The sequence below is a fragment of the Meleagris gallopavo genome, chromosome 2, assembly GCF_000146605.3.
Source record: "Meleagris gallopavo isolate NT-WF06-2002-E0010 breed Aviagen turkey brand Nicholas breeding stock chromosome 2, Turkey_5.1, whole genome shotgun sequence".
Classification (NCBI taxonomy): domain Eukaryota; kingdom Metazoa; phylum Chordata; class Aves; order Galliformes; family Phasianidae; genus Meleagris; species Meleagris gallopavo.
The window spans coordinates 89,245,404-89,257,509 of record NC_015012.2 but is presented as its reverse complement, the minus strand read 5'-3'; positions in this window follow the sequence as shown (position 1 = coordinate 89,257,509).

Genomic DNA, 12,106 nt, shown 5'->3' with positions numbered 1-12,106 from the left:
CTGCATAAGCAGGGGAAGCTAGAACGAGTTGATGATGAATACTGCATAAACATGGAAATTTCCAGTAAATGGAATCCATGAAAACTATATCATGGGTGTTCAACAGATATCTCTATGATTAGAAGAAAAAGACAAAGAGTAGAAAGAATCCTGGCCAACCTGAGGTCAATATGGAGAATGGATGAGGTCATTTATGGAGATAAAATCTCCGTAAATACAAACACACAAACCTATAAATAATATGTCAGTTTTAGCAATATAACACCTATATGTGTAATTGTACTCTTTGCAAACTGTGGGATATTGCTTGTGGGCTGCTGTTATTATAGCACTATAGATAAAGAGATCAGAAATATGTCAGTATGAAAGACAGCTACTGCCCTAAAGAGATTCAGCCTTTTGGACATCAGTGATGAAAAATATCCATCTACAAAAAAAAAAAAAAAAAAAGTTCTGGTAAACAAAGCAGCAGACTTGTGTAAGAGTTGCTTAGGTAAAACAGAAGAAAGGAAGATAAAGATCCCAAACTTTTAGAGAGTAAAGATAGACCTAAAAATTATTGTACTGTGGATAACATCACAGTTACTATTTTATTTTTTCAAACATTGTTTTATTTTTTCAAACATTGTTTTTCTCAAATGCCATAGTCCTCTAATCATTCATCCTACAAAATGCTACCTTACACCTATAATTTGCAGAGAACTAAATAGTTTTTCTCCAGAAAAAATCTTTGTAAGGTGACCTTGATAATAATGAACCAGAATTGAAAAAAAGGAAAGAACTGCAGCTGTAGCTTATCAATCCATTTTTAAATGTTAAAGATTTTTTGCTTTGTGTTTTTTTTCTTTGAATTCTCTATATTTTGTGAACATTTTCCTGATATTTATAGTTGAATGTAGAGCCCTCCAAATTGTTTTGCCAGAACAAAAAAAAAAAAAAAAGAAGTTGTTATTTTTCCTTTGTTTCAGGTTGAGATGCTACTGAATCTATACTTCATACAAGAATCCAACCATAGCTATTTTTACTGAAAATTTAAAACTGCTTTTGAAAATAAATAAACAAATAAAGAAGTCCTATTTTATTTTTCCTGTCTGTGGTCTAAGTATTTTCTTGGGCTAGTGTCAGTTATTTAAAAATCAAAACTAATGGAGCTTCAGAGTTTTACAAGAAGATACATTACTTTGATATTACTCACTTGAACTGTAACTGGAAGCTAAATCTGATCGCTGGAAATGCTTGGTTCAAAAGGATGCATAATTAACCCTAACTCTTTAAATAATATTATGTTATGTTTTGATAGTAAAACCTCAGCAGGAAAACTGTTTTATTGGAACCAACAGACAGAAACCATAAATAATTTCTACATGCCCTGCTGATAATTCCAATTAACTAGCATGTTGCATCAGGGATTCAGAGGTCTGAACTACAAAGAAAATATAGAAAGTTGAATGTAACAAGGAGAGAACTCCAATGCTATGCCCTTTCCAGCATTAGCAAGGTTAGAAATGCTCAAAGGCCATTGCATTAGATTACTTTATATTTTTTTATGAGTGCTCAATAGAAGCAGTAGATAGACACTGTCAAACATGCATTTCAAGAAAGAACAGTCATACTGACTTCAAAGGTGAATACAGTGGTACTCTGGTATAGTGCATCCTGGCTAAGATGAGAAAGTGTAAGTAAAATTTCATCTAGAACTGCAACTTAAGGTCCACATATTATCTAAACTGTGAAGAACATCTCAAAAAGAGAGAAAAAGTGTGAAGAGAAAGCAAGAAATGGCAGTATGCTGAAAGATATGTTACACTTTTATACACATTCTTTACCTTTTGCTTTGCAAGAAAAGTGAAATGTTGTCAGGACATCAGCCTATCAGCTCAGTGGCAAGGAAACCTGGTTCTGTTTTCCAGCCCTAATTTTGAACTAACAAGAAATTCACTTTGGTTTTATCTACACTGCAGAAGATATGGTTCAGTGAGTATATCTATTCTAACCCAAAATGTAGTAGCACAGGCTGTAGATGTTTCACCTAAGTTAATACGTGAACAGAAGGGTTATATAGCCTGGGTTAGAGCATCATTTCAGCAGAATTCAACTTTTCCCAGTTCCCCATCTTTTGTATCTCAAACTCTGCACTGTGCCATACAAATAAATTGTTCTAGTATCTGCTATAACAGACAAGTCTTCCCTACATGTCTGAGTTGTGAAATACTTGAAATGGACAGATATTCATTCCTCCTGATGGGGCTTTCTTATTCTTTCTATTACTTTCCTAGTAGTTTCAAAGAATCCTTCAATACTTCCATTGTAAGCTATGTAATAGAAATGAGCTAACTAATCAAAAAGCAGAAATAACAGGGAATCATAGAACCATAGAATCACAAGGTTGAAAATGACCTTCAAGATCATCTAGTCCAACCGTCCTTCCATTACCATTGCTACCACAAGCTACTAAACCATATCTCATAGCTCCTCATCCTTTCCTTGTGTCCATGTGTACATATGTGCATGACTCAATCTCAGACACAAAGCTGGACTGTCTGTTTTGATCTGTTGTGGGCCAGTGGGGTCTGTGTGCCTGTGTCCACAGGGGAGCCTGGCTTCTGGGAGGATCTATGAACAGAGTACAACAGCAGCTGTATCTACTGACTAGGATGCAAGAAGTCACTGCATCTTGGTGCCTACTGACTCCAGAAATGACGGAAAGAGAAATCCTTGGATCGTAAGTTCACTGGACTCAGCTTTGCTTAGCAGTTTGTCTAACACTGAAAAAATTATCAGAAATATTAAAAACAGAGAAAAATACTTTCCCTTGTTGAAAACAGCATTATAGAAAATATTTACTATTTTTTTTAACAACAATTAATGGATTACTTAGTGCAATTTGAAAATTCTCTAGGGATTTCTCCTACTCAAAGTACAGAAGCCTCCATTAGAACTTTATTATTTTTAATTAAAAATTGAGGAAATTAGTATAGCAAGACAAAACGATGTAATTAGCAAAACAAAACAAAAAACAAACAAAAAGCCACCACCACTACAACAAAAGAACTATCGCAGCATCTGAAAAGGTGCCTTCTTTTTGAATAATTAAGGCATTTTTAAATCTACTGTTTCTGTAGATGTTATCTTACTTATCAACATCCCCATTTCCATGCTTCTTCTCAGAGACATTTCCAGAGGCAGGTTTCCTGACAGCCAGTGCTATGAGAGCAGTACTTTAAAACTCTAAATTGTAACATAGAAACTGTAAAGATGGAGTAATGTCATGTCAAAATAGTACCACAGTGATAGCTATCAGAAAGGCAATAACTAAATTCATTCTTACAGGAAAAAGTTCGCTGGGGACATAACATCAGCTTTCACAGTCAATATGACTAACGTTACTAAATTCAGCCCTGTCCTAGAACCTTCTTTTTTTTTTTTTCATTCAAAACCATGAAAATATAAACAGGCTGGAGTTCAACAGGTCTCTCCTAACACTGTCATAAAACAGCGTGTCCAATACTCTGGATTAAATAGTAAGAAAATGTTATTTCTTCAAAATTACCTTTGTTTTTAATCAATTCATCTTTGTAATAAATTGGCTTCATACCTTACTATACTGAAAAACACAGCAGACTTCTGGATTCAGCTCTTTGAACAACAGTCAAATGATTCATTTTCTGTTTTCATCTATGAGATACTGCTCAAAACCTTGGAGTCGTCAGCTTGAACAAAAAACTACCCCCAGTCTGCAGGCAGTGAAAATCATTCTGAGTCAGAAGTGTAAAAACTCTTGTTTCTTTCAACCTCTCTTTTACTTGAGAAATCAGTGGATTTTGCTAATGGTAGCTGCCTTGTCACTCTGGTCACAGGTACAAAATCTTGTGGTTCATTGCATGCAGTTCTTTCAAAGAATCCTCCTCCATATATGTGCAAAGGTAGTATACATCAGCAACTCCCTTGCTGCCCTTTACCGCTCAGATCTCCTCTGAAGACTCACCCCTACTTGATGTTATTTTTCCAGCAAATAACCAGTTAAAACCTGCAGTGATCAAAGGTAGTAAACTACAGAATCAACAGGTGGGTAGTCACTCACTACTACTGCAGTATTTGGGTGTGTTTCATTTTGTGGTGGCTTTGTTTCCATCATAGTGAGTTCTCCAGGCCAGGACACATGAATAGATATATATTAAGGTCACTAGGAACAAAACAAAAAGGGAACATTTATGTCATGATCATATTAGTCTTCAGTAAAAAGTGTTGCCTGCACCCAGTCAAGTTACAGCCATTTGGTGTGGCTCCACTCTTTGGCTTTTAAACAAAGATAATAATAACCTTTCCCTTCTCGACTGTCCTTTCTACTTGTACAGCTAGGGATGAGAGCTACTTTTTCTGCACGTCTCAAAATCCCCCATCAGGATGGGGTTAAGAGTGAGCTTAATTGGGATCTCTCCAATGTGTTACAATATAAATAGTCAATAAAAATCTATCAAGCAGAGACCTTGGTTTGCAAGTAAGTTATCTGATGTTTTTAGACTATAGCTTCTTCCTCTCTCTGTTTCCCTATATTGGTTTATCAATATTATTAGGATTTTAAACTTCAAAAATTTGGATTTATATTTAATTTTATGTGTTTGAGACACATCAACAGAACTACTGTACATTCAAGTGATTAAGTAAAGGCTGAGATTTTTGTCATGTACTGAAGGGAAACAGTAATGCAGTGAAGAGTGTGAGAGGCATAGGTTCATGTATTTTGGGAAAAATCTTTCACCTCTTGTTATTGCCTGTAATGAAGGTGCTTAGTAGGGCAGTTTAGAACTGAGCTATCTGTAAAGATTAAGATATGAAACAGAATAGGTATTCATAGGCATTTAAAATTTTATAAACCAATATTTATTTTGACAAAAATTCAGAAAGTCAACACCATAAAATCAACAAATTATTCCCAAGCCAGTAATGGCCTTTCAAGCATCTAAATATTTTCCAGCTACTAGACACCAGAGAACGATTTATCTGGCAGCTAATTCTGACTTGTTTTTTTTATCTCCTCACTGGTATTTTTCCTGAGCATATTTGGCCACCCTTCACTGCATTAGCACATTAGAGACGTGCGTATGACAATGGAATTACAAGGGTAGAGGACATAATCATCCCTGCTCTGGAGCAGGCTCAGGGACAACACACAGATCTCCTCGTTCTCTCTGGGGTATGCTCCGCAGTGCTATTATAGGGGCTTTGGATGCCTTGCTGCCATATGTGGCTGTTCTCCCTTCAGGCACCTGTCTGCCTTTCTTTGTTCCCATAGCATCTTCCAGTGAGTCTCCTGAGCTGGCAGCAGTGGCATCCGGATGCTTTCCTGACTGCTGGAGGCACTGCTTGTGGGAGAAGAGTCACGTCTCCCAACGAGCTGATGAAAAGGAATCCTCTGGTGACACTAGAGAATTTCTCAGATGTCCAGAATAAGAAAAGACAGAAGATTTCTTTGTGAACAGTCAGCTCCTCTGTGAGGGTGACTCAGTATTACCTTGGAATAAATGATGTGGTGCAGCCATTTCTAGAGGCAGTAGCTGAAACCGCTTGTTTCTGTTTGCTTAATTTAGCAGACTTTATCAAAAGCATTCTACTCCAGAGCAAAGGAATGCTTAACATATTTCCACAGCAAAGGAAAATATTTCAGCTATTTATTTGCAATTCTTTTTTTTCCATTGAGTTCCCGGAACTGCAAAGCAGTTATCCATGAGTTTAAGATTAAAACTTATATGCAATACTAAATGCTTTGATGAAGAAGGTCCTGGCTCTCTTCTTTCCCATGAAATCTTGGTCAAACTGGCATTTATACGTAAGCAGTTTCTAAGTTTTTATAACTTTAATATCTTCATTGTGAAAAGAGTTTCACACATATAATTTACTTAAGGTCTATTGCACTGGTTTCTGAAATAAAAAATAAATTCTGATTTAATAACTCAGAGTCTCCCCTTTTTTAGTGATGCAATAGCTGATGATAATAGATGAAATAATAGAATAATTAAATCTGGCTATGTGCAAGAGCTTGGCATGCCTTTCTGATCCTCAACACAACCCCATATTGTTTTCCAGCTCAGTCTGTATCCAAGCACATTCCAATTTGCTTTCTGTGAAAATGAAGCCCAGAAACATGCTGGAGAAGAAAAGAGCAACGCACATTAGCTTTGTATCAGATCTAGTATATGAGAGGTTTTAGGACCACTGGCTTTAAATGCTAGTCTGGTGGGTCTTGCCCATGTGCTGTCAGGGCCAGATTCCTATCAGTATGCAAAATGATTTGTTTAAGGCTGGCATGGATTTCTGTAAGCACCCTGCTGCAACCATTCCTTCATGGCACTTTTTCACAAGTGGAAGTCAGAAAGATTAGAAAGACCAAAACTAAGCTGTATTCAGTCTCATCTTCATGAATTTTAAATAAGAAATTGATGACAGAGAGAGCAACCTTTAAACCGGCTAGGTTACATATGCGTATTCAAAAACATTTTTAACATAATGTTAAAATTCAGACTGTGAAATAAATTTCTTCATGTTTTTTTTCATCATACTTCACAGGAAAATATAACTCTAAAGCACAATGAGACATTAGCAAGAGTTTTAACAATGTTTGAAGAGCACAAGGTACTAAAACTAGGCCTTTTATAAGAAGATCGACTGTATTTTTGTCACCTCAACACAAACATTGTGGTTTCTTAATTTGGCTTTAAGTTTTCCTATGTGTGTCAGCAGTTTTAAACAAGTGTAGTTGGGGATGGTTCCACAAGATTTCCCTGGATTTCAGTGGGCCTATGTATGAAGAAAATGTTTACAGAATTAAACACCTCTTCTCTAAAAAAACTGGATCTGCTGTTCATGAAATGGGAACAAAATTGATTTCTCATTAAAAAATTACAATATAAAACACTACAATGTCAGATTTTCTCAGTTCTAGATGCAAGAAGAGATTACAGTCATAATTTTCATATTCAGATATACTAATTTTGTTTATAAAAGCTTGCTTTTCCTTCTTTTTCAGATTTTTGATAAAAATATACTTAACCTATTTTTAATTCTTTCTGAACAATTTTTTTTTTAAAGATTACCTTTTCTCATCACTTGTATTAACATCTGCATCTGCTTAATTGTTACTAAATGTCTCATTTAGTCTATTGTTTACTGTCTGCCCCTATTTAATACGTTCGATTCATGATTTGATGTATTTACCTTATTTACTATTTGTCATAAAAATGTATTACTTACTTACCTATTCGTCATAAAAATCTCATCTTTCCTACTGCAGAAGGGCATATGTGCAGAAAAAATAGAACATACTTTTTTTATTTCTACTTGCACTTACCTACTACATACCTGTGAAAACTGAGATCTTTCCCATACTATGTAGTTGTCAACAGACTCAGCAGATATTCTATTATCTGTATCACAAATAGATTTAATGGGCTACACTCTGGGGCCCTTGCTTTTTCCAGAGCTTCTAAAACTGCCAGGTAAACTTGATATTATTGTAATAATGAACTGTCATAGCTCTGGTGCAATTTCTAGATTACACAACTCGAAAACTATAAATACAACATTTAAAAACGTACTTTTCTTGGAGGCTTTATTTTTGCTAGTTATTTAATTCGATATCCTGGAATGACCTTCCAACCAATGTGTGCACTCCTACAAGATGAGGTACATAAAATTCAGACATGATAACATGTTCTCAAGTGTGAATATAAACTTTCATTTTCTTGCCACTTTACTGTGCTTTTTGGGTCTCATGATATTTTGCCAGAAAATATAACGAGCTATTTTCTCACAGATACTCTTTTTACCACTAATAGTTTTGGCTTTGTTGTATTTTTTTTTTTACACTAGTGACAGGTTAGCATCCACGACAACATCATTCTTAGTCCTGTGAAAAGACTGAAAAAAAGACATGATTCTTGATCTAAAGATTAGAGTTCAATTCAAGCATAAGAAATAGTGTACAGGGACAGAGAGGGAAATACAAGGAAAATAAGGAACTTCAGAACTTTATGCACTAGTAGAGATACCTAGCATTGTGAAAATCCTGTCAGCTTTGTGCCAAAAAGAGAAGCTTAACAATCATTTAAAGAGCAGCAAAGTTTCCTTGTAGGCAGTGCCAGGGAGTTCATTTGAAACTCTGAGGAATGAGGAAGGAATATATCTTGGAAGAAAATTATTTGAAAAATGAGATGGGCGAGAGACTCAGGGACAGAACTGACATATTCATGGTGAATTTGAAATGATAGATAGGGTAAGAGAGATCAAGTAAGACCCTGAAAATGAAAAAGCCTATTATGTTTAACATTATAAAGCAAAAAGAATGAATGAGGCAGTACACAGTAAGAGGTGATGCGGTAAAAAGGAGGAGTAACAATAGTCTTTACATCACTGTTCTAAATAGATATGAAAAAGACTTCTTGGGCTTTTGGCAAATCAGTGAGACCTGAGATTTCCTAAAGGTTTTGCTTAATGTCTAACCTTTTAGACTTTTTCAATGTAATATATATTGGAAAATTGAAAGGGATTTTTTTTAGTAATGATCTTCATATAACAGACTCAGACCTACAGAGAACAAAAAGAAAAGTGAAGATGAAAGAGAAATATAGGGAGAACAGAGGAAAATCTGTTTTATCCATACTTGTATCTGACTAAATATCTTGCTTTAGAAACATGTTAATTAAAATTTTGGCACATGATGAAATGTTTGAAATAAAACCAATATTAAGAAATATTCGCATATAGATTCCAACTGAATTGGAATGCTAAAAAACACAACTGTGGTCCTACATTTTTGCCTGCAGTTAGTATTCTAGGTAATCTCAAAGTGCATTTCCAGATCCTTGGCTTCTATTTCTTGTCTTTCTGATAACACTGAAAGCTTAGATAAAAACAAAGTTTTAAATAATGATCTTATCCTGTGTGAAGATCCATAGAGGTCTAGTCCTAGTTTTCCACCCCACTGCCTTTTCACATTCTGAACTATATTAGCCATAAAAAAAAAAGTAGAATAGAGACCAAAACTGACTCTGATTCTAGCAATATAGGTAAGGTAAACACATCACCTTGAGCAGAAGCATAGCACAAACATGGGGAAAGCCTCATTGATGAAAAATTGTGTGATTGATGGTGATCTGAACCCTGATAATCTTTCAGGTCAAACTGACACTTAAAGTTGTAGCTGAGCAAAGCTATACATTGTGATTTTCTAATATCTTCTGTTAGAAATACATTTTTTCAAGAATTACTGAGGATCAGACTTCAACAGTTATCAAGGAAAAAAAAAAGGAAATGGAGTCATTGGCTCCAGTGTAGACATTTAAATGCTTAAAACCTCTACTTTAGTTGAATGTTCTTCCTAAAAACTGTCATTCTGTGATAGTCTGACAGTGCCTTCTGCTAAGTGGATTTCTTAGCATGCCTAAGACAGAAACATTTGATAGCAGACATTTCAGGGCACCATACTGCAGAGTATGAGCCAATGAGCCAATGTGGCAACCAGGGTGCTGGGCCTTTCTTAGCTCTTTCCCTCTGACAGATTCCATGCACTATGGCTGTTATGCCAGATAAACTGTTTTTGACATTACAGGTGTTCGCATGGCCATACAGAGTTCCCTGCCTTTGTGCTCTCACCTTAGGACATAGAGGATTTGTATTTCTCTTTCTCCTGCCTCACCAAGTCACTGGTGATTACATTCTGCATTTAAATATGAAACTACTTAAAATCCAAATCTTCTGAATGATAAATGAACAGTGTGACATCAGTCAATGAGCTGGCACACATTAGAATGATAGAAAAATTTGGCATACTGGTTATACTTCCTGAGCCAACCAGTTCTCATAGGTTTCCATGGATTAATTCCACACTGGTGATTAGGTAAATCCTTATTAATCCATGTGATTGAGATAGCCTGAAATCTGTGGATTTTCAGAAATTTCCATAGTTGGTCTTTGAGTTTAACATAGAGGATCAGTATAAAAGTGGAGGAAGAAGATTGTAAGATTGATAAAATACTTAGCAATATGATTAGAAATTCCTGGCACATAATGGCATTTAAAAGATATGTTAAACATCAAACACTTTAAAACCATGTCCTTCATTAACTCTACAGCAGAGTTTGACACTGCCTATTTAGGACAGAGAGTGTGAAATGGGGAGGAATTTAATACCAGCTAAAGGAGGAAAGCAAAAGAAACACTGCTCCTCACCACTTATCATTGAAAAGCTTTTTTCTCCTTCCTTGCACTCTCTTTTTTCCCCTCGTGATCAGAAAGAGCATGTGTGTGTGTTAAATCATTCTGGTTTCAGTTTTCTTTGGCTGTTCTTTTCCTCTGTCCATTTCACTGGTCGTCATAGTTACAGTGACCACAGTCCTCCTCACCTTTCAGGGTCTTATAAGAATTTTTTAAGCTTTCTCTTACAAAGGTGCTTTGCAAAGCCAGCTTGCCCAGTTCTTTAGCTCTTACTGTATTGCTCAATCTGTTTGTCCCAGCATTCTCCCTCTCTTCAATGTTGTATCCTGACACACAGGGCAGGGTGGAAGTGCTGTTTTCATCTTTGTCCCAGTACCAGTTTCTGACAAGACTTGCCTACTTTAATCTTCCCTATCTTAATGCTCAAGTCATATTTTGGCCCTCTATTTATACAGCTTTAAAGTGATATTTTTATAGCTCTTTTAGACTGAGTTAAACCTGTTCAACTCAGAACTAAAGTATCTCAAACTGCTTTATTTTAACTGCAGCCCCATCCCATTACTTATGGCTCTGAGTGAGAAGTTCTGGCTGTACTAGACAGAGCCAAGGTCAACCTCCAAAACAGAAATATGAGATTGCACTTGGCTTCTCCTCAACATTTAAGGTGATCTAACAGAGATTCTTGTATCAGCTTTGCTGTTCAGGGTACTATTCTTACAGTGGATGCTGTAATGGGACTAATGCATGGCAGTGAAGCCACAGCACTGTTAAGGCAGAAATTAGTGGCTCTCAGTGGATGCAGGGCTTATTTCAGGGAATAAGTAAATCTCTTCAGGAACAGAAAAATATGATTTCTTGATGAAATTGCTGCTTATGGAGTTGGCAAAAACTTTGAACAAAGATTGAAGTCTTTATGTTGATTTTTTATGTTGGTACTCAAGTTTCAGAAGCTATTGCTGTCTGTACACGTTGTTGCTATTTTTTCAGAAGTGAACATTAAACCTGATGGATGACTAATAGTCACATGGGCACATACATTATGTTATTAATGTTACACACAGCATAAACAGAAAAAAATATTGTTTGCTTAGTATCCTTTAAAAGTCCATGGCATTCGTCCTCTGAACCATTACACAGTCACAGTAAACAGTCCTACACTCCTTTTCTATACATTCAAAAATCTCCAATCTGAGCTTTCTTATACACACAGGTACTTTAGTATATTTCAAATATACCATAAGCAAAAAAAACCTATTTTTCAAAAAAATGTACATTATAAGTACATATTAAAAATATATCTGAAACTGATTTTCTGATAGCAGATGTACACAACAGCAGTTTCAGTGGATACCTGCAGCACTCTAGTGGCCATTCTTCATAAACGCAACATTGCAAGCTGGAAATTATTTTGGACTGTAGAGATTTTAAGTGAAAATAAGTAGCAACAAAAATTAAATGACTACAGAGCTAGACATGAAAGTTCTGGAAATGAGCAATAACATACTATGTGCACACTAATTAAATTTATTCAAGCAAACCTGTTTTAATTTAACAGCATTCTTGCTCTGCATTACAAATATAATGAAAGTAGTTTGGAGCAGAATGCCATACAGTTCATGGTCATTTTATCTTTTGATGTACTAGCTCACCAGTTCAAGACAACTTAATTTCTGGGAGCTTTACATAACTCATTTTCCCTTCGTTTCACTGACTCTAGGCAGTGAATAATAGACAATACAGAAGAGGAGAAGAGTGTATGCAGTCTGTATCCAGTCCTTTCAAAAAAAAAGGAAGATATTTTTTCTCCTGCAATGCTTTTTTCTGTCACTTTGAGATGTCTATTTTCAATGCCTGAAGTAACAGGTTGTGTATCTTTTTCTTTTTCTTTTTTTTTTTC